This window comes from Neofelis nebulosa, chromosome 2, assembly GCF_028018385.1.
Source record: "Neofelis nebulosa isolate mNeoNeb1 chromosome 2, mNeoNeb1.pri, whole genome shotgun sequence".
NCBI classification, from domain to species: Eukaryota; Metazoa; Chordata; class Mammalia; order Carnivora; family Felidae; genus Neofelis; species Neofelis nebulosa.
In genome coordinates, this window is record NC_080783.1 from 152,282,421 (window position 1) to 152,305,181 (window position 22,761).

A 22,761-nucleotide genomic window follows, 5' to 3' on the forward strand; every position below is an offset into this window, starting at 1 on the left:
AAGAAACATGGTTCTGATATCTTGTTTATTCCAAGACCTCTATTTAAGTAGGAGAGAGAAGGAAATCGGGAAATGTTGGTCAAAGGGACAAAGTTTCAGCTACATAAGATGAATGATTCTGGAAATCCAATGTACAGCATGGTGACTATAGTTAATGATAGTTTATTATATACTTAAAATTTGCTAAGAGGATAGATCTTACGTGTTCCCACCACATGTACACATACATACAAAAAGAGCTATATTTAGAGTACCTTAACCTATGGTTCATTATTTTGTATTCTGCAAAAGTAGATTCCTTGGTCAAATAGTTGAAAAAAAAAATCGATATCAAACCAAGTTAAACAGGTTTCTTTACATTAGGGGCTTCCTAGAGTCTTTAATATGCACATATGCATTATAAATCTTTTAGAGGGAGATAGAAAATATTGTTTGCCGATCAAAATTATGTTTTTAAGAATCCACACTGTTTTTAAGAGCCATCTCCCAGGGCGTTGGTCCCACACAGCACACTTTGGGTGAGCAATATGAATAGAAGGCCCCTCATGTTAAGCAAGTCTCCACAAATAGGGTTTTGTTGTCCTTGTTCTTTGTTTGTTTTCCTGCAATGAGGCTACTGAGCGATAGACCTTCTCTTGATCCCATATTTGATTATAGCTCTATTATTATACTTTCTATTTTGCTGAATTAGACTTTTCTTCGTGTTCTCTACCACTTGGGAAGTTTATCAAGAATAGTTTGTGTTATTCAGTACTTAACAATGCCAGCGCCTAGCACAGTGTTTATCAAATATTTATTGAAAGAAAATCCTAAAAAAATATGTTCACATGAAGAGCAAAAATCCATGGAACATTATTTATAGTTCTAAGGTATTTTCCATACTTCAAGGCTTTCTATGTATAGAGAGTCAAATGACACATTTCTTTTTCTGTTTTTTTTTTTTCCTGAAATGATACCAACCCAATGTGTCAAAGATCATGCCGGTCAGAAACTCTGATTTGCAGCTGTACATTTATTTAATAATTGGGGGAAATGATAAATATAGTTTGCTTAATAAAATTTTTTAAAATATGAGATGACCCAGATAATTAAAATATTTCATGGTGGAAAAAAAAGTTGAAAAACTAGTCCAGCTCTCTTGCTTTACAGAAGAAGAAATTAAGGCCAATGAGGTGAAAGAGGTTTGTCTACTATCCCATGAAGGCTTTAGAGCAGTGTAGGCATTAAAGTCTACCTCTCCCGACTTCCATGAAGCAGGGTCTTTTCTTTTTTCTGCCTCTTTTCTAGATCTGTTTTCAGGTTTCATTGTAACATTTCTTTCTCCTTCTCTTATCATTTTTCTTTCATTTGCATAACATGTGACATTCTCTTGCACATATCAAGGACTCTTGCCATCTCAGAGCCAGGAGGCCCCGTGAGGTGGCAGTTGAGGAAGCTGCATTTCTGCTCATTTATTGATGGGAAGCACTACTTCTGACAGAGCTGATGCACAGTGACGGGGCAGACTGGCTGAAAACTGGTAGGAGGATTTGGCAACAGCTCTGGGGCCAAACCGAGGCCACAGGCCATATGTCTGGCTCCTCTGTCATAAACGGACAACCAAGTGTACACATTCCCAGGGGTAATGTCACTGGGACCTTATTTGCAAACATATAAACGTATGACATTCAATTATGTTCAGAGGCAATGTTGTCAAAACCACCAAGGAAACAATTTACTGCTCTTACACAGTATGTGACTCAGAGTGCATTAGCAAGTTCTCACTACTTAGTTGTGCAAGATGCATTTGAAGAGGTTGTTTTGCAGCCTGTTGTAGAAGCATGATCCATACACTTAGATAACAGACATTGATCTGATGAAGTTGAGGGTTATTACAGAATTGGCTCAGGTGAAACAGAGCTTATATATGTACATATACATTAAAATCAGACATTTCTTTGTAGGCACCAGCCAATTAACGGAATAAAGGTTTTTTACAACTAGGGAAGCTATCTGCTAATACCAGTTGGTGACAAATTGATGAAAGACTTAAAATTTTGGCTCCATGAAATTCCATTCATGCTAAATGGTATAACACTTTCTATAGTAAAAAAGAAGACCCTTAATTTATAGAAAATGTGGTTATAGAACAAGCAATAATGTTTTTAACTTTATAAGAGGCCTCATAACATCCTTATAATATTCTTGAAACAAATGCCATTAAACTGAAAGGGCTGATTCCTAGGTTTCCTTATTGACACTATTACTAGTGCTGATAGAAAACACTCAGAAAATTCAATCAGGGAGGTGAATTAGAGCTTCCTACAATAACAGCAACAACAACAACATAATAACAACAACAACAACAACAACAACAATGTGCTTGCACATTGGCATTATGTTTTTGGGTATATATAAACATGAATTATGTCCTCTAATTTGTGCGTATTAAATGAAATACAACATTTTGGGGAGGCAGCTCCAAGGGAGCATATTCCCATTGTAATAATTTTTTATCATTCTTATTTCACAGATTACAAAACAGATTCAGAGATATTCAAAGAGTTATCCAAGGTCATACCCCAACAATACTAGAATCAAAAGAAGGTATAGGGTGAGTCTTCAAAATCCTAGGGCAGAGTGTTTTCTCACATGATGCTATCTTTACCATCAAGATCAAAAGGTCTATTTTGTAGCTGCTGCTGCCATAAGGGTTAGGAAAAAAATCGATTAGGAGAGACAGGAGGTAGCTGAATCATAGAAGTCTAAACCCCTGAAAGATGGGCAGTGTCAAATGACAGAAGAAAAATGAAGGGAATTTGGAGAATGAACAATGATTGACTGGTTTAATTAACATTAAGCACTAATAGGCACCAACTAGTGTTCTAGGTACTGTGATTCACTTTTGAGCAAAAAAGACAAGATCCCCAACTTCATGGAGCCTACACTGTATATGGAATAAGATACACTAAAATAAATAAGCATATTTTTAGAATCAAATGTTAATGTCTATAAAGAAAAAAAAATAAAGTGCATAGAGAGTGGTAGAGGAAAGGAGTGTTTTCTCCAAGTGGTCAGGGAGGGCCTCTCCTGAAGATGACCTTTTTAAAAAAAATTTTTTTTAATGTTTATTTTATTTTTGAGAGAAAGAGATGAGTATGAGTGGGGGAAGGGCAGAGAGAGAGGGAGACAGAGAATCTGATGCAGGCTCCGGTTCTGAGCTGTCAGCACAGAGCCTGACACGGGGCTCGAACCCATGAACCCTGAGATCATGACCCAAGCCAAAGTTGGACGCTTAACCAACTGAGCCACCTAGACACCCACTGTAGATGAACTTTGAGCAGACACCCAAATAAGTTAATATTTAGTCTTACAAATATCCCTGTGAAGCATTTTTCAATAGATGAGGCTAGTCATAGAGCTGGGTGGGGGTCCACTGGGAAGAATCTTATAAATGATGGGGTTCAGGGCAGGCTGCTCCAAATATGTCACCTTGGCATATTAGTTATTTTGAATTAAAGTTATTTAAGAAATAGCCGATATAAGAACATTGTGACTTTCTTCTGTCTTTCAGGAAAGCAGGAAATAAATTTCCCTGTGATGAATACCCTCCCTGCAGGTAGAGGGTAGAATGCATCCTTATCACCACAGATAGGGAATTCAAGGCCAAGAAGGCTGGAGAAACAAACTTTGTTACTTCTTCATTAATTTGCTAACTTAAGCCCAACTTCTTTGTCCCGTCAATTCTTCAAAAATTTGTTTCTTTATTTAAAAGGTATGGGGCGCCTGGGTGGCTCAGTCGGTTAAGCATCCGACTTCGGCTCAGGTCATGATCTCACAGTTCGTGGGTTCGAGCCCCGCGTTGGGCTCTGTGCTGACAGCTCAGAGCCTGGAGCCTGTTTCAGATTCTGTGTCTTCCTCTCTCTCTGACCCTCCCCCGTTCATGCTCTGTCTCTCTCTGTCTCAAAAATAAATAAACGTTAAAAAAAAATTAAAAATAAAATAAAATAAAATAAAAGGTATAAAACCTGCCTGCTTTGGTCACTTCTTTTTTTTTTTTTTTTTTTAATTTTTTTTTTCAACGTTTTTTATTTATTTTTGGGACAGAGAGAGACATAGCATGAACGGGGGAGGGGCAGAGAGAGAGGGAGACACAGAATCGGAAACAGGCTCCAGGCTCTGAGCCATCAGCCCAGAGCCCGACGCGGGGCTCGAACTCACGGACCGCGAGATCATGACCTGGCTGAAGTCGGACGCTTAACCGACTGCGCCACCGAGGCGCCCCATTGGTCACTTCTTTAAGTCTCATATTTATATGAGCTCCCATATATATGAAATTAACTTTGTTCTTCTCCTGTTAGCTTGTCCTATATCAATGTAATTACTATACCAGCTAAAGAAGTTAAAAGGGAAGGAAGGAAAAGTTTTCCTCCCCTACACAGGCTACACTTAAAAGCAGAGTTTGTTCTTAAGTGTAGTAAGAAGCCATTAAGAGGTTCTGATTTGCTTTTTTTTTAAAGATCATTTTTAAGATTTAAAAGATAATTTTGCTTTCCTCACAAAAGTTGAGAGGGTGTAAGGAAAGCAGAAGGAAGTAGTCAGCATCGTCCAAGACAGGCACCTGCTCTGTGAAGGCAACGGTGAGCACGGTGCTAAATGATCAGTTTGGGTATGTATTCTGAAGGAAAGACAGAGAAAATTAATATTTGGTAGATTGGCTGAAGTAGGAATTTTTTTGTGGGGCAGGGGGAGGGTGAAATGACAGATCAGGCCTACCTCCTAACTTTTTGTTTTGACTATTTGAACAATTGAAATGAACAAGACTATAAACATATATAGTCAAGTACATGAGACAGAAAGGTTGTGAGTTCGTGCATGGCTACTAACAGAATATATATGCTGATGAAGTTAAGAAACAACAGTTGACTCCACTTGGAGCTGTGTGTTTAATGCCACTGGGCTATCCTAGACTGCCATTGGACTGTCTTAGACTGCCATTGGACTCTCCTAGGTAGGACCATGACAAACCATGGGCAGAACTGAAAGAAAGGAGATCTGCAACCCAATCGTAACCTCTTGAGCAATAATCTCATCTCTTTGACACTCATTTTTATTGTCTGTAATAAGAGATTTAGCCAGATTAGTAATGTTAAATTTATTTCAAGTTCTGGACTACTTTTAGGAACCTAATGATTATTAATGACTCTCCAGGAAAAAAAAAACTGCACATATATTCAAAATTTCGACACAGAGAACTAAGGACTCAGCCACTAAACATTAGCAAAGGTTCCTCCTGTTCAAGATGCATGATTCCATACAACATCAAAATAAGTCCCAAATCATACAAAACAATATATGTCCACTGCAGTGTGGCAGACAGCTTGCAGCAAAATTTGCTCAGGCATGTGAACTAGTAAATGCCCTCATCTTTGTAGCCGTAATGTCAAGGACATTCAGCTTCTCATTCACTGCATATTAGGAGAGAGAATCAAGAGTCACAGGTGAGTTTTTCACTGGAGATGACCCATGTGCCTACTAATCATACTTACTTAGCCCGATTTAATCATCTGGCACCTGACCCCTAACTGCAAATGGGATAGATGACAGAGGCAAGCACGTTTGGTAGGCATTATATTTTCTTTCATATATGCTTTCTTCTTACACAGAAGTTTTTCTAGCTCATGTAGAAATTTTTGGTTAAATAAGTGTAGACTTAATCTAAACGATGGAATACTATGAAACTGTCAATAAATTCGTAAAGACCTCTAAGGCATGAAATTATGTGAAAAAGCAAAATACAAAACCGTGTGGATAGTAGGCTGCCACTCATGTAAGAAAGAGAAAATCAGACTTTATGTTTCTGTTTGCACGTACACAGAAAATCTCCAAAGGATAGACTGAAGAAGCTAGCAGAAAGGATTACCTGGTTATGGTGATAAAGATCATGGATGGGAAAGGCAGGTGAGAAAGTGAGACTTTTTATTGGTTACTTTTTTTTTTTTTTACTATGTTGATTTTTGAACTATATGAGTATATTGCCAACTCAAACCATTAAAAGTTGAAAAAGAGTGGGGAATAAAAACTCATGTTCTCACCCTATGTCTGATCATCTTTATTCTCTATGCTGGCGGGTATCAAGACATGAGTGGCTAATTCCAGAGCTCCCACTCTTATTTATTTATTTTTTCAGAGCTCCCACTTTAAAAGAATGACAGTGTCTGATGGAGTAGGACGGTAATGCATCACTCAACAGCTCAAGCATGGCTTCATTACATAGTAACGTGCATCATGTCTTGTGTTATTGCTTACTTAACAGATCTCTTTCCACAGTATGGATTAACCAAGATAAAGTAGCTAAATACTGCCTGAGATTCCCTGTCTATAGATAAGGCTTCCATTTGTCAGGATAAGGAGTAAAACTAAGCAATAGATTGGCAGATTTCCTGCTCATTTTATCACAATGCTAATATACAAACCTATAAGAATTTCTAAGTCATAGTTTGATATGGGTTTAATCTTACAAAATTACTGGTCTGCATGAACAAAGTTCCCCAAGGGAAAATTATTTTTCTTCATAATTTTGTATACTATTCCAATTTGTTATGCATTAAACTCATTATATTTTCATTATTAATGGCTTATAGCTTTCAAAGTAAAAACAATATAAAATTGCAATGAAAAGTATAAGATGCTGAATTAGATATGGATTATATCCCTACCTCCGGTAGTTGTGTTTCTATGAGCTTTTCACTTACTCTTTCCAGAGTTTTCATTTCTCCATCTGTAAAGTGGGAATAACGTTAACTCCTTTATGTAGTTGTGATAACTGAGGTTTGGTATTTAAAATACTTAGCACAACACCTCATATAAGAAAGCGTGCTCTGTAACTGGTTGCTATCATTAATATTACGAAGTGGCTAACAAATCACAGTGTCCTAAAATTTATTTGAAGTTAATACTACAACAAAATTCAGAAATTAGTCAGATATTACTTCTCTTTCCCAAAGTTATGGTGAGACTTTCAGCGTAGATAACAAGTTCCTTTTACCCCTATGGTAACCTGCCAAGTTAGGAGTGGCCATGCTGGAACAGCATACGGGACAGGAAACAGCATGGACTACGGGATCAAGAAAAACACTGACATCTGGAAAATGTGGATTGTTGTTCAGATTAATTGAGATAGTTTTGGAAAATCACTTACCACATTGTAAGCTCTTATTAAATAGAAGTTCTTTTTAGCATTTTATGGTAAAACGAGAGGATAGAAAATTGAGACCATTAAGTCAAACCATGATTCTAAAAGAGTCTGTCATTTAGGAAATGGTCTATATTTGGGGGAAGTTAGTAGAGAGTAAAAATATTTGAATAATGTGCCATTATGGCTTAATTTTACCATATTATTAAACTTCAGTATTTTGTTTTCTAAAATCTTTTCTCAAAGTTTTGAGCTCTGTAATATTTTAAACATGTTTCTTCTTTATTTTTAAGCCCAGTCTCTCAAGGGAAATTTAATTTGTATGTTTCTGATTCTTTTACACTTAACTCATCCAAAAGTTATTTTGTAAGAATTCTTTGATGTCCAGAAAACCTTATCATTTTCTTATAATATATTCAAGATTTCTTCCTTTGGAAAATAGAAATCATGTCTTGCTTAAAGTAAATAAACTAAAACACCCAATTTGGGGAGAGGTATAAAATCCCCCCCCCCCACACACACACACCTCATTTCCTTTCTCTTTATAAGCCTTCTCTGTTAGTATCTTGGCTTCCAGCAAGGATCATTCTAATTCAGGAAGGAATTGGAGAGTTTAACCTTCCTTAAGTCAGAAAACTCAATAAATATTTTTTGTTACCTCTGATGTATGGAGAAATATGCAAGTTTCCGTGGGTGATAGCAATGAAAATGAGACAGAAAAATAAAATATAGTGCATAGTCTCATGAAATTTATATTCCAGTGGTAGAGATAGGCAAATATTAAGGAAATTATAATATTTGGCTGAACAAAACACTCTGAAAGAGGTAAAAAAAAAGTTTTGTCTAAATAGTACAAGAAGAATTGTGAATTCAGTCTGAAGAACTGAGGAAAGATTTTCACATAATAGATAAAATTTAAGCCAGCCATATTAGAATTTCAGAGATTTTTATCATTTCAATGAGTGAAGAAGTTAGGGAAGGTGGCCCTTTCTCAAAGCCACTTGGGCATAACATATAAGCTGAAGCCAAAAACTTGCAGCACTTAAAAAAAAAAAAAAAAACAAACAGGGTGGGGCACCTGGGTGGCTCAGTTGGCTGAGCATCCAACTTCAGCTCAGGTCATGATCTCACAGTCCGTGAGTTTGAGCCCCGAGTCGGGCTCTGTGCTGACAGCTAGAAGCCTGGAGCCTGCTTCAGATTCTGTGTCTCCCTCTCTCCCTGCCCCTCCCCTGCTCATGCTCTGTCTCTCTCTGTCTCAAAAATAAATAAAAACATTTTAAAAAATTAAAAAAAAAACAAAGAGGAAAAGAATCTGAATGTTCTTGAGGAGAACAAGTAATACAAATGCACAAAGATAAAGCTGGGGCACCTAGGTAGCTCAGCTGGTTAAGCATGTGACTCTTGATTTTGGCTCAGGTCATAATCTCACAAGTTCATGAGTTTGAGCCTCGCATCAGCATGGAGCCTGCTTGGGATTCTCTCTCACTCTCTGTTTCTCTCTCTCTCCCTCTTCCCTCCCTTTATCTCTCTCAAAATTAATAAATAAACTAAAAAAAAAAACAGAAGAAGAAGAAATGAAAAGCTGATGTAAGTATGACGGGTGAGAAAGAGATTAGAGTCAGAAGGTTCAAAGACCAAGTCTACTTGTGACTACTTCAGTAGTTAAAGCAAGGATCAGTGAGGATATCAACTATTGTACGAAGAAAGAAAAGATGAGGAACAAAGAAGGAAGAATCAATAATGGTTCCTGGATTTTTAGTTAAAGTGTACATTAGTTAGAATATAGGCCAAACTGACTACCAAAAAGAAACCTTAAGAAGGAAAGAAAAGAAAGCTAAAAGCAGGGCCGTTCAAACAAGAGAGAATTTGTATTTTCTTCTCCAGTAATAGTACAGAAGTAGGGGCATGATTTAGGATGGAGTGACTATTCCACAAGGTCACACACAGGGTTGCTGAAATAGTGAAAGCTGGCTCTCAACCGTCCCCCCTCCCCCCATCCAATCTCTGGAAAGAGGAAAGAGGAAGCAAGAACTTTCCTTTCACAGAAGTGATCCTGAAATTGTATGCATTGCATCCATTCATATCCCATTAGTCATATGATTCCAAGAGAATTTTCTATTCAGAATCTAAAACTTGGCAGAGTTCAAGAGACTGTTTCCCTACATCATATGCTTATATCACTAGTGGAGTTTGAAATTATTTTTTGCTGATAAAAAGTAGTAGACTATAGATCCCATAGATGGCAAGGTGAGTGGAGGCAAAACGGATGGGAGGGAAAAAAAGATAAAAGCCCAGATAAGGCAGTTTATTTTTCTTGGTTTGAGGCCAGTGGCTTGGTCCTGATACGAAGATTCTGAAGCTAAACAATCACCCGGCTACAGGTTCCCTGTGCTAGACTAGACCAGTAGAAGTAGGGATCCAGATAGATCCTATATAAACATCAGACATGAATGATCATCACACTTACCAACAATGATTTTAAAAACTGTGTAGCTATTGGCTAATGCCTGACACCTGAAAAAGATCATGAGCTCCAGGGGGCAGGGCCTTTATTGTTCTGTTCAATACTGAGTTATCCCAGTATCTAGGGAAGTACCTGATATATTTTAGAAGCTACGTATACACACATATTTTTAAAACTGTAACTTGAAAAGTGTCAAATCCACAGTAAAACTGAGAGTACTACAATAAATACAAACGTTCACTAATTGTTAATGTGTGCCACATTTGCATATTCCTTTCTCTTTCTTCATCCCGAATCCACTGAAAGTAGGTTGCAGATGTTATAACACTATTCTTAAATAGTTAAGGAAGGAAGGAAAGAAAGAAAAAAAGGAAGGAACAAAGACATACATGCCAGCTATTCTTTTAATTCCTTTACTTTTAAATTTACCAAATCTTTGTGTTTTACCTTTACTCCCAGGATAACTTAGCCAAAGTATTTTCTTGTTTGTTTCATAGATACCTTTTACAGGACAAACTGAAGTCATTTACATGAATACTATTTCTGAATATTCTGCAAAAATATATTCAGTTTAAAGATAATTTAAGAAGCTACTATAAACCAAATGAGTCTTAAAATTAAATTTTTATTTAAATGTATGCATTTCAACCAAAAAATAATTCTTAGTTAAACAAGAAGAGAAAAATTGAAAAAAAGGCCAAAATTGTGATGATCTAGCTTTTCTTCACTTTGACCTCTAGAAACAGTCTTTACTGGGTGCTTTTGCTTTACTTTGAGAAGAGTGACTTAAGAATTGAGGTACTTATAAATAGAGATAAGAAAAAAGTTATCTTCAGAAGTTTCAGTAGATCCTAAAGAATTTCTCTCTGGTAGAGGAATAAATTATCAACATTTTGATGGCATTCATAGATGGTCCTAGAGGAAGTGATAAAACATCAGTAAATTCAGGACAATACTATAATTAAACTTTAAGAAATTGGTAGTGGAGGAAAAAAATCAAAGGACTTGTAAAAGCATAAAACTGATACTAGGAAAATAAATCTGTAATTGGTTTCTTCAAAAGAATAAAGAACACTCTTATTCATAAAGGACCTACTAACTTTTCAGGGACTCAGATCTAGTAAATGGTAATATAGAGATAAAAGCTTAAATTCATCTGACTACATTTTACTCTACCCTAATATATAGCCTCCCATATACCAAGGAGACTATTTAAAGAACAGAAGAGTCTTGTTTTGGGAAGGTTTATATATTGTTCCTTCAAATTAAATGGAACTACTATATTGTATATGAATATTCAGTATCAGAATATTGGCCAACAGATTTGTTGATGGGGTGCTACAGTGCAAAGCAAATGCTTGCCTTATTTACATTCAGAGCTCAAAAGTTTCATATGTACATATATATATAAACTGCATATACATGTTTTAGCTTTTTAGTTACGAGATTTTATTATTACAGTGACCCTGCAAAGGAAGTCATAAAACTACTAGCATTACCATTTCAAGACAAGGTAACTAAGGAACATAAAGATTAAATGATTCACCCAATGTTACTCAGTTTGTTAGGGCTGCTGCAAAGACCACCCATACCCACTGGCTACCCCTTGTACTTTTTTTTAATGTTTGTTTATTTTTGAGACAGAGAGAAGAGAGAGACAGAGCACAAGAGTGGAGGGCAGAGAGAGAGGGAGACACAGAATCCGAAGGAGGCTCCAGGCTCTGATCTTTTGGCCGAGTCCAATGAGGGGCTCGAACCCATGAACTGTGAGGTCATGACCTGAGCCCAAGTCGGCCGTTTAACTGACTGAGCCACTCAGGTGCCCCTGGCCACCCCTCGTATTAAGCAGTTTGTTACCTAGGGATTCAGACTTTTCAACATCTTTCTTACTATTGTTAATGGAGAGACTAAGCTCAATTAAAATTACAAATACCTTCCTTGGATGGCAAGGAGAGCAGAGTTTGCCATGAAGGCTTTGGGCACCCCGCAAGAGTACAAAGTGCTGGGGTGCTGCCTGTCCACCCCCAAATGCCGCATTCTGCCCCTGTATCACATGTGAATCCCTGCACTTGATGCTGTGGCCAAGTCCCACTTCTCCTACTCTGTGTCTCACCTGAAGAAGATGAAGAAGTGTTCAGGGCAAACTGTCTACCCTGGACAAGTGTTCAAGAAATCCCCCTTGAGGGTGAAGAACTTCAGCATCTGGCTGTGCAATGACTCCCGCAGCAGCATCCACAACATCTGCCAGGAGTACCAGGACCTGACCACTGTAGGTGGTGTCACCCAATGCCATGGTGCCATGGGCGCCTAACACCATGACCAGGCCCACTGGATCCAGGTCATGAGAGTGAAGGAGACTGCAGCCAGAAAGTGCTGCCCACTGGCAGCCAAGCAGTTCCACAGCTCCAAGATCAAGTTCCTGCTGCCCCACCGGGTCCTGTGTCACCAGCACAAGCCACGCTTTACCACCAAGAGACCCAACACCTTCTTTTAGGTGTAGAGCCTCCCTGTCCCCAGGTCTGCCCAAATAAACTCCTTGGGAAAACCGAACTATAAAAATAAATAGATAAATAAATAAATAAAATAATAAAATTACAAATAACTAACCAGATCTATCATTATTAGGAAGTTAATCTAAATGTCACTGATCATATAACCTTTTTCTAAATAAGATTCCTTAATCTGAGATTACACCTGTCTCACTTGCCATTTTCAGCACTGGACAGAGCAGGACTTCTCCTTATCCTAATGTATAAAGCAAACATCAAGAGAAAGTGGAGGTATGCCTACACCTCAGAGTTATTACAAAGATCTTAACTGTTATCTAGATAAACTTTCTTAGTATTTTTGGAGTCTCTCTAAAAAACCTGATGGAATGCATGGTGGCTGTTTGAGAAAATAAAATAAATAAAACAAAGCAAAACTGAAAAAAAAACCAGGAAATAAAAAGTGGGGGCAGATATAGATGGGACAGTTCATTCACTATAGGTTAAGAAACCCTGGTCTGGGAATATGGGATTGAATCAGTGCACTAGCTTTGGAACATAGTAAGAACTGAAAGACTAATAGATGACAGAGTTTTACAGATGAATTCACAATGAGTCACGAAGGAAAAGGAGACCAATGGCAAGATGTAGAAGAACCTGGGCCAGAAATATGCTATTCCTTCAGTAGCATGACTTAGATAACAACCTGTATCACTCCTTTCATTCCCCATTTCTTATAGAGACTATCTGTGGGCTATTTCACTTACCTGAATATCTAAAATAAATACATTCAAGGGAAAAGCAATAAAGGTAAATAACACAACATAGAAATAAATGAAGAAATCTTAAAAGTACTTTAGATCTCCCCATAAAATGAAAAAAGAGAAATGTCTTCAGAGATATCTATACTATAAAGAGAACATTTTTTTATCATGGTTAATAGAGTTATAACCAGAAATAAATGGAAGAAGTCATATATGTGCACGCATTTTTGTGAAAATTAGTACACGTGCCTATGCACACAAATTATGTCTGTGTCTTTATGTGCGTGAACGTATAATATACTATTTATCATTCTTTCTAGTTCTTAATATAATTTCTTTGACAATCTCATTGTTAATAGATTCAAGTGCAGTCTCTCAAGGGAAGTGGTGGAAAATATAGCTCTTTTTGAAGAATGGTAAAATACACTAGATATTTTGTGAGCAGATTGGTGTGTACAATTTCCAAGTAAACTCGAAGGCAGTAAAATATGGAGATTAAAAAAATTATAAAAAATAAGTTGCTAAAAAGGTGATGGAATTTTGGAAACATACCTAACTCACTGAATTAGAATTTCCATATATTCGATTGCTATAAATATGCCTAAAATGTTAGCTATTAATTAAACTGGAGTTATAAAATAAAAAGCTAGTCATTTTAGAATTTTGCCAGAGTATCTCAGTAAACATGAACATAGTTCTAACCCATCGTGAGATGAAGAACAGGCTGCCTAGCAACCGTTTTAACTAGTTCCCCAGAGGTTCTCAAGAGAAAAATGGGTGTTTGGAGGGAGAGCATTTGTTTTTGTTTTTGTTCTTATATCAAAGTTGCAGGATCATTTCTAGCTTCTCTAGTCATTTTTCTTCTTGTCCTCATCATCTGAAAGAAATAATGAAAAAGAGGAAGCAAAGAAGGAAGCAAGGGAAGGAGGAAGAGAGGGAAGAATGAAAGATGGATAAAGATCAATACGGGCCGTCTGAAGCACTCACTCAGGAATTCAAACATAATAATGGAAATCGAAGTCAGGTTCTTCTGTTTATCATATACAGGCATATACACCTTTTTGTGGAATGCTCACAAATCAAATTCAAAGTAATGACATTGGCTGGAGAAACTACACATTCATTGAAATGTGTGACAGGAAAGAATATATGTTGGTGGCATTTCTTGACCCAGGATTCAAGGGCAACTTTGAAACTCTATGCCTACTTCATGAAGCCATAGATCACAAGGAAGATGTTCTCATAAAGAAAATGTGGCAGGTTAGGTCACTCTCCTCCTTCCAGACTTCCTGGTTAAGTAAAAGCACACTCATAAAACATTCACAGCATATTTTCATAGGATGTCCTATCATGTAAGTCCCTGACAGGGGAGGGAAGAGAAAGTGTTTGATGCTGATTCCAGAAACAGTAGCTTTAAGTGTTTCTTTTGAGAAATGTAGAGAGAGAGAGAGAGAGAGAGAGAGATGCACCCAGTTTTTACTATGTACCTTTCATATAGCCTTTATGAGTTTGGGAGGGAAGAACAAAGATGATTTCAGGTTAAATTCCAGAGTTAATGATGTGTTCATGAAAATGTAGAGAGCAAAAATTATGAGTTAAAAAGGTTATCATCTCAGGCAAAGCCGAAGCAGTGGTGGATCTGGAGCAGGATGGGTAAGTTACATACATGAGATGCTTAGGAACATAAATTACCTGTATTCTTATTTTATGCAATTGTTTTTAATTGTTTTTAAGACTCTGTGGCCAGTTGGGTTTAGTGAACATCATTTTGCAAGCCAACAATGCAAAAGTGCTTCAATGATAAAAACTGGGCTTTATAATCATTGTAATATAGAAACAATGTTCCTTCTAGAACTTACTCTGAGCCCTGGGTTCATTTGTAGCTCTATTATTGACCCCATATGAAACATGGAATTTATTTGCTGTTTAGTACTTTCCTGAAGAACAGAAGAGAAAGTGGTTCCATTGCTTTGAATTACCTGAGAAAGTTGCCATAATCTGCCATTTCCCAATGCAAAGCTGGATTTCAAAAGTTAGATTCTGACCTCAATGATGAATGTTAAGTGCCAGGACTGTATTTTAACTATGCTGAGGCATAAGACTTATATGTAACTCCATTTGTTTAGGTTATAATGAAGATTTATTTTGACACATTATTCTATGTATTTCAGCATCTTATCATTGATTGGGACATTATCAAAACAAAACCTTTTGTGAAGTAGGGAGGCTTTTTCCATTTTCATATTTTTTTATATTCTAGTTCTTCATGTTTCCTAAAGGTAAATAATGCATGAGAAAACCTGCAGTACCCTGACTAGCATTTTTCTTTAAATATTAAATACTGCTTTTGAAAATGTTTGAACTATGAATGGTTGTGCCCAATAATTTTCCGGTTAGAAATAAAGCTTGATATTTATCCATTCTCCCTTTGATGTCGTAGCACACTAATGCTATGCAGCGTGGTTGACTACTGAATTCCTCCCAAAAGTTATGAAACTTACAATTTCATGAAAAAAAAAGGATACAGATACTCTTTGAAGGAGTGGTTTACACATTTAATAGAAGGGTGTTTTTTTTTTGTTGTTTTTTTTTTTTGGCAGTGGCTTTGGTTTCTTATTGATGTTGTTTTCACAGCTAAGGATATGTTCGATTTTATTTTTTTTTTCAATAAATGTCATGACAACCCTAAATCAAGTCCACTAATGTATAAAGGAAACGATTCCATGGATAATACCAGAGTGTACTTCACTTCAATTGCTGTAAACCTTCCAAAGGACAGTTTAAATTGCTCCTACCTACGTATGTATCTTATTTGAAAAAGTCTACAGCTTAGTCACCCAGATTTCCTACAAAGATCGAGAAAAATCCTCAATTTATGCAGTTGAGGATTTCTATAATGAGGAAAAAAATTACAGTTGTTTACAAGTAAGCTAAAATAGGTGGTGCAGTGGCAGCTATTGAAGTCAGACATGAGTTGTATTCTAAAAATTTCCCAAATCATTCAGAATACTTAGTACAAAGTCCTCTTTCCTTCCTTACTTAGGGTTAAGGTGTTCTCATAAGGTCTCCCCACTGGGGACATCTTTACATGATTCATAGAAATCTCATACATAGCACAGGAAGAGTTGTAACAGGATAATGGTAATATACACGCATGCTGGAGTCAAACTACCAAACTCACTGACCATCGGACCTGGGAAAACTGTTCAATCTTTCTGTACCTCAGTTTCCTCATCTTCAAATGAAGATAATAATAGTGCCCACCTCTAGAACCGCTGAGCAAGAAATGAGTTAATATCTGCCAAGAATCAACAAGTGTCTGTCTGAAACATTGTATTATGGTATGACAGCATGGCAAACATTATCTAATGTTGACAAAATACTTCATCAGCCTTATAATTTATTGCTTTGGGGTTTGACCAAATATAGATTTTAATAGGTGAGGGGGGAGAGGCCATCATTCGATACCTATCATTCCTTTACCAAATATTTATTGATGATGCACATTTCAGTTGTGAGGTAGTTAGAAGGATCAAGTCCTTGAAACTACTAATGTTACTAAACAACCAGAAGTACAGTGAAAGGAACCTATCACTGTTGTCCATGTCCCAGAACAATCAATTAGGATGTGTGCATCTGTTAGAGTTTTGTTGTTTTCATTTTTTTTACGTTTATTTGTTTTGTGAAAGACAGCAGGAGTGGGGGAAGGGCAGAGAGAGAGAGGCTCCCCTCTGTCAGCACAGAGCCCCAGGCGGCTCGAACTCACAAAACGGTGGTGAGATCACGACCTGAGCCAAAACCAAGAGTGAAAAGCTCGATGCTCGACACACGGGGCCACCCAGGCCACCCCTCCATTAGACAGAGTTAAATGCCTTTTGTGGGGAACTGTCTTTTGGGGTAGGAAATGGACACAGCTTTAAAGGCATTTTATAAACAGTCAAATCGTAGCCAGGGTGCCCCTTTAATAATTTACCCAATTAGAGTATTAACAATTTATCCAATCTCAGCCTCTAAGGATACAATCTGAAATAATATTTTAATTGCCTAGGATAAGTAATGCACTTATTAGGAAATTCGCTGGACATTCTATCTTATGTGCTTTTGATAAGCCCAACAAGAGCCCATTCTGCGTCAACCTCTTTACTGAGGGCTATTCATCCGGTGATGACCAAGACTGGTTCCCCCTGGCAAGATGCTCAAATCCCACAAGTGCATACAGGTGAATGTGAAACGAACTTTCATACAAAATTACTGCCATAGTGCAGCGTTGGTGGTACAGTGGTGAGCATAGCTGCCTTCCAAAATTACTGCTATACTTTTATAAGGAAGTGTTTTGGATTGCACAAAAAGCAGTGAAAGTCTAGTTGGCTTAAGCAAGGGGTTAGGTCAAGAAAACTTGAAAAGTTTACCGTGCGTTGGGCAGATGAGCATTCTAACAGAATATTCGAAATCCTTCTTAACCATCTTAAAAATCTTTAAGGCCCAATAGGATATACTCAGTCATATCCCTTAATTTGCCAAAGACCAATGATCTCCAAACAGCCGACACTGAACCTGGTAAATTAAATTTCCCACATGTACAAATTCAACTGCTACATTACGATGCCACACAATGAGGCCTAACTGGATAGGAAGAGGAGAGGGGGGCTGAAAGAAATCACAAGAGCAAGCAAAGTGCAGCCCAAAGGCTGGGACTGAACAAACGGGCTTACCGGTTAGAGGAGGCAATGCGGTGAAACCTCGAGGCTGTGCCGGACCTGCTGGATGCAATACACCCTCCTCCATGCCCGGGTTGCGCGCTGAGCAGGAGAGACCGAGGACAGGCAGAGGAACCGAGTCACGAGTCCCTCGAAGGTGCTGCTGCAGAAGCGCGCCAGGAAAATCGGACCTTGGGATGTGGAAGGTGACCTCTCGCCAACCTCATAGGGCGGGAAAAGAAACCAACACAAAGGAACACGGACGACGCGAGGGGAGGAGGCAGGCACCCCTGAGGGTGCGGGGTTTGCAGGGCGACTGCGCAGGGGAGGTGCTCAAGCGCAGGCGCAGGCGCAGGCGCAACGCGGGTCCCTGGGGAGCCCAGGCCCCCCCTGCCCTCCGCCAAGTGCATCTGCTTCGCAGAAGGGCTGGAGACCACGAGGGACACGCCGGACTCCAGAAAGAAAAAAAGGTAGGTCACTTAATTTGCAGCAGCAAGAGAAACCACAGTGGAGGAAAACTCCTTGAGAGGAGTGGAGCAGTGAGGAGCTTCAGGAGGGTTTAGGATTTTGCTGAATGATTTAAGGAGGGATTTCAGAAATGGAGCTAGCTCTGGAGCTTCCATCAAAAGGAGGGGGCAGTTCAGTAATTGGGCACGTCGGCTATCTGTTCAGGAGGTGAGATGAGCTAACCTAGAAGCAATTTCCGTGTGCTCTTGGGCATGTCCTTTTGGAAACTGTTGTGTTTTGGTCTTGCCAGTGACCTGTTGGAGACGTGGTTGATGTTTGTTAATAGGAGGGTTCCATACCTAATTGTGCTGTTTTTCATTTCCTGGAGTGTGAGATCCTTGGAAAGGACAGGGCTTCAAGATCTTAAAATGAGTAGAGGGACAACGGATTAGGGTTCCAGTCTGAATTTTTGCGCGCGCGTGTGTATGTGTGTGTGTGTGTGTGTGTGTGTGTGAGTGAGTGAGATACTAGTCTGGCTGGTGAGACCAAGAAACTTGCAGATTTTATGTCACCAGTTTGAGCAGAGTTGCAGTGGAGAGCACGGTATGAGGAGCCTTGGAAAAAAATACATTTTTTGATCTTTCAAAACAATGTCCACCAACTATATGACATTCTGAAAAAGGCAAAACTGTGGGGACAGCAAAAACATCAGTGGTTGCCAAGAGTTAGGGTGGGGGGAAGGGATGAATAGGTGGAGCACAGAGGATATTTAGGGCAGTGAAACTACTCTGTATGATCCAGTTGGGGAGGCAGAACTTTATCTTTACCCTCTTTGGGTTTTTCTTCTGGGCCTGAGAATTGAACTAACATAAATAGATTAACGGGAAAAAATACGGATTTATGCAAGTTTACATGGCACTAGAGTCCTCATAAGGAATGAATACCCAAAGAAATGGCAAACTTACATGCCTTTATCACTGGGCTGTGCAAAGAGAGACAATTATGGAAGAGTAACTAAACTATACAGGGAAGCTAAGGGAGATAAGAATTGTTATTGTTTTAACAAAGTTTGTTTTTACAGAATTCTTTTGACTTTGATTCCCCCACTGAAGATGGTTTGTTCTAGTACAGAGAGGCCATCTTTCACATGGGAATTTGTATTTCCTATTTTTTTAATGTTTATTTTATTTTTGAGAGAGCGAGAGAGAGAGAGCAGGGTAGGCGACTGCTACTTGCTAAGAACTTAAACATTTGCCAGTGAAGTGAACAAATATTACATGACTTTTATTTTTTTTAATTTTTTTTTTTAATTTTTTTTTTTTTTTTATTTTTGGGACAGAGAGAGACAGAGCATGAACGGGGGAGGGACAGAGAGAGAGGGAGACACAGAATCGGAAACAGGCTCCAGGCTCCGAGCCATCAGCCCAGAGCCTGAGGCGGGGCTCGAACTCACGGACCGCGAGATCGTGACCTGGCTGAAGTCGGACGCTTAACCGACTGCGCCACCCAGGCGCCCCTACATGACTTTTAAATGTTTGTGAAAATGAATTTTTGAACACTCGGTTGACCAAACTACTAGTGGGGCAATGTGATAATTCAGTGCTTTGTCTTAAAAAGTTATACCTTTGCATTTCAAAAACAACCTTATCTCCTTCCCAAAGTTCCACATATTAACTGAACCGTTCATACAAAAATAAATAAATAAAATAAAATAAAATTAGGTAAGTACTGTAATCAAGCATAACCTATTTTCCTGTCTGACATTTTTTTTTACATTTCATCTTTACTGAGGCATACTGAAAACATGACTGCTTAAATCAATTTTGTGATAACCTGTTTCTGGGGAGAAATGGCTAAAAGTAGGAATTAAAAGGTAGGAAGGTCAGACCTTTTAAGTACCCTAGTCAAATCTCATGTTCTAAAAACATTCTGTGATACTAATGAGAACAAATAAAACATCCTTTCAGTTTTGTTTCTTAAAAACATTTTTGCCATTCTGTATTATGTTTGGTTATTTCTGTAATTCTCCTTCAGTAGTTTGGCATTTCCTCAAGGATTGGACAATATCTTTATGTCTTTTTTTTTTTTTTTTCGAGAAATACACTTCAACATCAGTTTCAGTCTTTTATGTTGGAATTGTGCAATCAGTGTTGCTGAATTTATGTCTGCATTGCTAAGTTGCAATTTGCTGGAAATATGGTCTTTAGTATAAAAGGACTTCCTTGTTGCTTTCCATGTTCATTTGAGTGTGATTATCTTACCTCTTTCCTGCATACATATTTACTTCTTCCTGCACTTCATGCACCAACTCCCCCCAACTTCCCACATGCATATTTAATCATATTTTTTCATCAGAAAATCTTGCAAACTCCTTCAATTTAATAATAAAATCTAGTTATGAAAATTACTCAGTCCAAGAATGCATTGACATTGGATTCTCCTCCAACGTGAATCTTGTCGGTTTTCTTCTTTAGACATCAATGTGCATTTTCACTTTAAACATGAGAGCACGCTGCAGTTCCCTTTGATTTGGTTGCATATTTATAAAATTAAATGTAAAGCAAATGTAGCTTTGTAAAAATCACCTCTCCCATAAAACAAGATAATGTGAGAGGGGAAGAAACAACATAACAATTAGAAGCAAACTGTCTTAGCAAGGTGATGGATTCTTTGTACAGTAGAAATGTATAATCATCAAAGAGTTTTATCTCCGTCTGAATGCTACATCACATAGGCATGTGTAAATGCCAACACACCTGCCTGAACATTGAGAAAAACACAAAGGCTCCATCATTCATTCTTATACTGGGCTCAGTTTTTACCCTGAGGTGCTGTAGGCACTCATGTAGCACCGCATATTTTAAGACATTGAACACCTTGCATGAGTGTTCCTGCGCCAGAGCAGATTATTCAAAATAATAGCCTGGAGTGGTGCCTGTACACTTCAGAGGACTGCCTAACCCGTTGTTTGTTTCAAAAGAGAGGCAGGTCCCTGAGAATAGATATTGCCTATCACATTTCAATGTTGTACCAAGTCCTCTAAGGAAACCAGAAGGTTGAGAGAAAGGTAAGCATTTTCCTGCTTGGAACTGCATTAAGCATTCTAACCTAGAAAAGGCAGAACCAGCAATAAATAAATTATCCCTAGACTTGGAAAAGAGCATATTGATAATCCAAGAAATCAGAGGAAAGAAAAATATTTCTGCAAACCTAAGTTTCTTTGAAAGAAGAAAGCAATGACAGAAAAGAACGAAGAGAGAATGTTTTCCTCCAAGATGTTATAACAGAAAATCTCTATGAGAAATGTCCTCCTTCAGATCGTTTTGCTTCAATTTAAAAGCCTTTGTTTAATATTGTTTTTCTTGTGATCAAGTTTGAAGAACACAGTAGATGATGTTTTGGGGTGATGGTACAGTTGAACCTAAGCATCTTAGAGGTCTGGCCTTCCACATCTGAAAAGATATGTCAACTTCACTAGACTAGTACGACTGTAAATCAGTATTACTACTCCTTTCCTCCTGGAAATTATACACAAACAACAGTGAAAATATGTAAAACTCATTTTCAAAGAACCCGGGAAGTGTGCAATCTCCTGGTTTCTAAATAGATGTAGGGCTCCTAAAAGCAGCTAAAGAACTAAATGTATGTGGGACTGTTAGAAATAGAGAAGCTTAGAAAATGGCAAAAGGGCTCAGTGGTGACAGATTTCAGAATGTACTGGTAAAACTCTGCTTTAACAGGTTAAGGACTCACGGGAAGTTCTAGCCATGAACCTGGTTTGAAATATGAAGTGAGGAAGCAAGTGTGAGCAGAATTTGTAATGAAAACCCTCCTGGAATTGATTTGTATGGAAGAAAGGGAGGCATCAGGAATCCTACAGTAAGGCCATGTTTGTGGATAGCTAAGTATCTCTGGACAACAGAGTTTACCATCCTTGGAAGTTACAACCAACAAGAGTTACAAACCCTGGAAGGCTACCCTGCCTCCTTTTCTTTTCGCAAGAATGAAGTCCAAATAACCAGTCTAGGAAAATTCACATCATTCTGTAAGAATTAGTAAAAGACATATGGTAACTGGCACAAATTGATACAAGGATACTATAAGAAAAATGGAAGAAAATGGCGGCAACACATAGTAACAAAGGAGAGTCATCAGAAACAGTACAAGACTACAGTTTTTAGTAGAAAAGACATCAGGTAATACTGTTTCTGTAACCTCCTGTTCTTGAGAAAATTACTAGTGTTCAAATTTTCAATCAACCAAGAGATTCTATAGCTGGAAGTACTATAGCAGTTGAATAATGAGAATTGAATATATTTGAATGAAAAACTAGTATTAAAACAAATTTGGAGAATACTGGCAAAATTAATGTAAATAGTACATAATTGATAATAATTTGGTGATACAACAACTTCTATACAAATTGGGAGGGCAACAAAGAAGGTAGATGTAGAGTAAGTTTTCTGTTTGTCTCTTTTGTAATAACTGGAATATTATTTTTTCCATTGTTAGGATATAATTTTTTTCACACAGTTCTACATTTTGATACATGCATGCAGTGGTATAAAGACCACAGTATCAATATATGGAACAGTTCCAACACATACACACACACACACACACACACACACACACACATGCACACACACACGATCCCCATTTTGTAATAACCATCCCTCCCAACTCCAGTCCTTGGAAGCCACTGATGTTTTGTGTCCCTATAAACTGT

The 22,761-nt window shown here is 38.0% G+C and overlaps 1 long non-coding RNA gene and 1 pseudogene across 1 annotated transcript in view; both read left to right on the forward strand.

The window, feature by feature from the left end:
- The first annotated feature begins 11,604 nt into the window (after nucleotides 1-11,604).
- On the forward strand, nucleotides 11,605-12,188 carry LOC131493410 (large ribosomal subunit protein eL20-like; annotated as a pseudogene).
- Nucleotides 12,189-17,965: 5,777 nt separating this feature from the next.
- The window catches only part of LOC131504488 (uncharacterized), a 91,945-nt gene continuing 87,149 nt past the window's right edge, over nucleotides 17,966-22,761 (forward strand). Inside the window, exon 1 of the long non-coding RNA XR_009258018.1 lies at nucleotides 17,966-18,055. This is a non-coding gene — a long non-coding RNA (uncharacterized LOC131504488). The remainder of the gene's footprint in view (nucleotides 18,056-22,761) is intronic.